Here is a 5,113-nt window from a genome sequence, read left to right as displayed (position 1 = left end):
GAGGTTTTTCAGGTGATCAGAAGGGTGATGAGGATGAGTCTGTGCTCTGAGAGCTCTGACGCAGCTTCTGGAGATGTCTCTGGCCCCAGGCCCAACCAAGCTGATCATATCTGACAATGTGCTTTTCCTGTCTAGCATCTTCCCGCCTTCCCAACCCCCCAAACCTTCAGCTTGCCCCGCACCGCCTCCTCACGCAACTCCGCTCAAGTGAATCACCAGCATTTGCAGCCCTTTCTGAGCCCTACTCTCTCTCTTTTCATCCATCTCTCTCTCTCTCTCCTGTTCACTGTTAGATGGGTTCCCGAGGGAAATGGAGAAGATGGAATGTCTGTTATCCGTGTAAAGTACAATCAGCCCCCCCATCTCTCTCTCTCTCTCTCTATCTCTCTCTCTCATTCTCTCCAAAAGCTGATCTGTCCTCCTGAGCAGTTCGCATTTACTCTGGCGGCTTGTGCGTTCAGGCGAACCCTTCTTCGGAGAAGCGTGCAAAGGGACGGACACGCACACACAAGCACGATAGAGGACGGGGGGGGGTTATTCCACATGCCGTTATGGATTCTCCGTCTTGATTTTCTATGAGGCGACCCACAAGGGTAATGAACTGTACCTCTGGGATGACTAATTTGATTTGGATTCACCCTATATTACTGTTCAGTAAAACGACAGACACATTTGTAGGGAGGAGCCAGGCTCCGCCCTCCACCGTTTATGACATCAACCTCAGACGCACCTCCCTGACACTTTGGCACCGGCCATCATTTCATCAAACTGATTTCATAAAAAAAAAGGAAAACAAAGGGCATGACAAAGGACAACTTTCAAGGGGAATCTGAATGCAACACCTGGCCCATCCAGGAAGAAAAAATACAGACACGTGTCTCCCCTGCAAATGTGTCCAGTGCATCCCTTTTGCCCTTCAGTGAGAAATGGAGATTTCAGAGCGTAGTGCAGCTACAGTAAATGATGTAAATGGCAGGCAAGCACTGCTGTAATCTGCTTGTGAATCTCTGCTAAAACTCTTAACTCGAGATTGAAAGTGCCTACTTATAAGATCCCATGTAAATTTTACTAGGGACCAAATCTATAAAACAGAAAATTAGAGTTTTTAATTGTTTCTCCTACGCAGCAATGACTGAGTTGAGAACAAAGTCTCCTGCTTCTCAGATGTTACCACTTTATTGAAAACACCCTTTAATCTCTCATTTTGTGCCCGAATGTATCTCTTTTAGAGTTTCCAATGGGACATTGCGATGGGACATGCTCATGTGTATTGCAGACATACAGTCAAACCAAAATTTATTCAGACACCTTCAACATTTCTCACATTATCGCTGTAGTGTAGAAGATGGTACTTTAACTCATAGTTAAATTGTGTCAGAACAAATTCATCTTGATAATGTCAGATAACTTTGATAGAAAGGTATGTGATGGATTATTCAGACAAGTGTTAGTATGACAATATTTTCACAACTATCAATACTTTGTTGACCAATTAAAAAGCAGTGCTTAATTTTGTTTAGTATGTGGTGTAAAAAGGCCACATTAGAAAACACTTAAGTAAACCATGGTCAGGTCAAAGTGTGTGAATCATTTTTGCTCCCAAATTTTTATCAGTTTTACTGGTAGTCCACTGTATGAAGAATTTACTATTGTAAACTATTGTGTACTGCACCCACTAGTAAAAAAATATAAAAAACTATATCTGGTGCCTGAATAATTTTTGGTTTGACTGCAATGTTACTATAGGTTGTTTACTGTTTGGCCAAACTGTGTTGTTTGTAATATTAGTTTTAGTTTAATATTTTTAGTGCTTAAACTTATTTCAGTTAATTGCCAAGTTTAACTTTTAATCTATTTTTTAATTATTATTATTTCAGCTTTATTTCAATTATTAAACATATTTTTGTTTCATTTAACAATAGGAACACTGTTGCTAAGCAATCTCTCATCTTGGCATCTTAGCTCATCTAACCATATTGATAATCTAGTAAATTTAGAGTGTTTTTAACTCAAGTGTTACATAATGTTTTGCACTGATTCAGATTTAGCATTAATTTATGACTAATGTTTGCTTGAAATAATAAAAAAGAGAAAACAGTCAAATGAAAGTAGGCCTACCTTTTTTGCAAAGTATTTAATTCAGTAAATTATCAAAATTGGACATTACTGTATATTTTTGGAATATATACAACCTAAAAAAAATCTATTTAAATATTATAAATTCATCTGGCACCAAACTGAGTGCTTTATTAAGCCATTGAAAATAGGAAAAGACATTTGTACAATACAATTGCTTTCTTTATGGGCAGAGTGCATCATATCTAGTGTGTATGAGTGACTGGGCATCTAAGTGTACTGTATTTACAGTATGAGCACACAGTAATTATGTTATCATGTGTTGCTGTACTTTGTTCCTGTACATATAAGTTGTTTTGACCATGGCCAGTCAGAGTACATTGCATGCTTATCTACTATGATGCATCAAGGCAAATACATTGTTATTCTTATAACAAACAGCCTGACCCTTGAGAGAACACCGACTCTGTGGGACTCTCTCTCTCTCTCTCTCTCTCTCTCTCTCTCTCTCTCTCTCTCTCTCTCTCTCTCTCTCTCTCTCTCTCTCTCTCTCTCTCTCTCTCTCTCTCTCTCTCTCTCTCTCTCTCTCTCTCTCTCTCTCTCTCTCTGTTACTCTAACCCACAGCTCTAAGCTTGGAAAGACTGGTCCTTACAACACATTTTGACACTTCTTCTCCTCTAAATTTAACCATGTAGGTATATGATTTATGATTCAAAATGGGTCAAAATGATTCTGTTTATATATTCTGACTTAAAGTTACTTTTATTTAACCAGCAAGTTGTTTTGACCAGAAATGACACAGGCTTCTCCCAAAAGATAATAAGACGATGTACAAGAGGCAATGTTGTGGAAAAAATATTTCTCAGCTTTTATTTACATAATAAACAAAAAGTGGCATGTCCAAAATTATTCATACCCTTTGCAAACTGTCACAGTCTATGGGAAAATCCAAAGTTCTATACCATTCCAAATAGTCCAAGCTGTTCTAAAGCATCCTATTTACCCTGATTCATTGGAAACAGCTGTTTTAATCAACTTAACAGGTGAAAAACAGAAGCTCTCTGCTTTTGGTTTGTGGACAGTCATGGCTAAGACAAATGAGCTCACTGAGGACCTGCAGCTGTGCATTGTGGCTGCTCACAAGTCAGGAAAGGGTTATAAGACCATATCTAAATGTTTTGAAGTTCCAGTGGTTACAGTGCAAAGTATTATTAAAAAATACAAGATGTTCCGCACTGTGAAAAATTTCAGAGGACATGGTTGGAAGCCAAAAGTGACACCTGTGCTGGCCAGGAGGATAGTGAAAGAGGTAAAAAAAGAATTCAAGGATCACCACCAAGGCCATCCTGATGAATCTGGGCTCTGCTGGTGGCAACATCTCAAGGCAGACAGTCCAGCGCACACTGCACACTGCTGAGTTCCACGGACGCAGACCAAGGAGGACACCACTTCTCCAGATAAGGCACACAAAAGCCTGCTTGGCCTTTGCAAATGCTCATCTGGACAAAGAAGATTACTTCTGATCTTCTGTTTTATGGTCAGATGAAACAAAAATTTAAAGGAACTGTGTGTAAGAAATTTATTTCAGTTAATCATAAAATGATTAAAATGAGCCCTGACATGTCACTAAACATTAAGAAATGTTCATTTCAAATACTTATATCACTGACAACAGTGGTCCGGCCAGGATATTGTCATTTAAAAGTGACAGTTGCAGCCCACGACTGATGTTATTGTTGTCATTTTGTGTTTTGGTCTGAGGCTCCACCCTCCCGCTATCTACTAATCACAAAGTCAGTAGAGTTTCTACACCAACAGCTAAAGTCTGTCCACACTGGACGCGACAAAGCGACCGTTGCAAATCATTTAAACTTTGTGTGAGCACGTCATAAATAGAACACGGCAGCAGATTACTGTTGGGGATTTGCCGTGTCGCGCCGCATCCAGTGTAGACAGCATAATAGGTTCTATGGTATTTTGTCACGTCGTGTCGCGCCCCTCGCGTCCGGTGTAGACACGGTGTTACAATATATCCTTATGAAATATTTGGCTAATCGCCATTAGTAAATTTTTGCGATACGTAATTACTTCGCAAAACATCCCTCGTGAAGCATAAACATAATTAACAGAAAGAAAAAAAATACTGTGTAGGACTCGTCACTTGCCATTGGAAGCTCCTTGTAGCAGCCTAGGTTCCTGCTGGATCCTGCAGCTTAGCTGGCAACCTCGAGTCAGGGGGGAGAGGGAGGGGATACACCGTTCTACAGTATTTTGAAAGTGATTGCAGTACCAGTTTTGGCCACAATCCTACATAGGGTTCCTTTAATTGTTTGGCCACAATGATGTAGCCTTCATTTGGCATAAAAAAGGAGAAGCCTTCAACCCTAACAACACCATCACCACTGTCAAACATGGTGGTGGGAACCTAATGTTTTGGGGGTGTTTTCAGCCGGTGGACCAGGGAACCTAATCACAGTAAACGGCACCATGAAAAAGGAGCAATACATCAAAATTCTCAACAACAACATCAGGCAGTCTGCAGAGAAGAAATGGTTAGCAGACAAAAACATTAATGTTTGCAGTGGCCCAGCCAGAGTCCTGACTTAAATCCAATTGAGAATCTGTGGAGAGAGCTAAAGATCAGGGTGATGGCAAGGAGACCCTCCAACCTGAAAGAGTTGGAGCTCATCGCTAAAGATGAATGGGGAAAAATACCAGTGGAGACATGCAAAAAGCTGGTCAGCAATTTTAAGAAGCGCTTGATTGCTGGAATAGCCAATAAAGGCTTTTCTATTGTTTATTGAGAAGGGTATGCATAATTTTGGACATGCCACTTTTTGTTCAAATGTAAATAAAAGGTGAGTAATACATTTTTTCCACAATGATGCCTCTTGTACATTAACTTATTATCTTCTAGGAGACGTCTGTGTCATTTCTAATCCAAAAAAAAAAAAACTTGCTGGTTGAATAAAAGTAACTTTTAGTCTGAATTTGCCAGGGGTATGAACAATTTCGGGCTTGTTTGAATTAATCTGC

This window comes from Garra rufa, chromosome 9, assembly GCF_049309525.1.
Source record: "Garra rufa chromosome 9, GarRuf1.0, whole genome shotgun sequence".
Taxonomy (NCBI): Eukaryota; Metazoa; Chordata; class Actinopteri; order Cypriniformes; family Cyprinidae; genus Garra; species Garra rufa.
Note: the sequence above shows the minus strand (reverse complement) of the source record.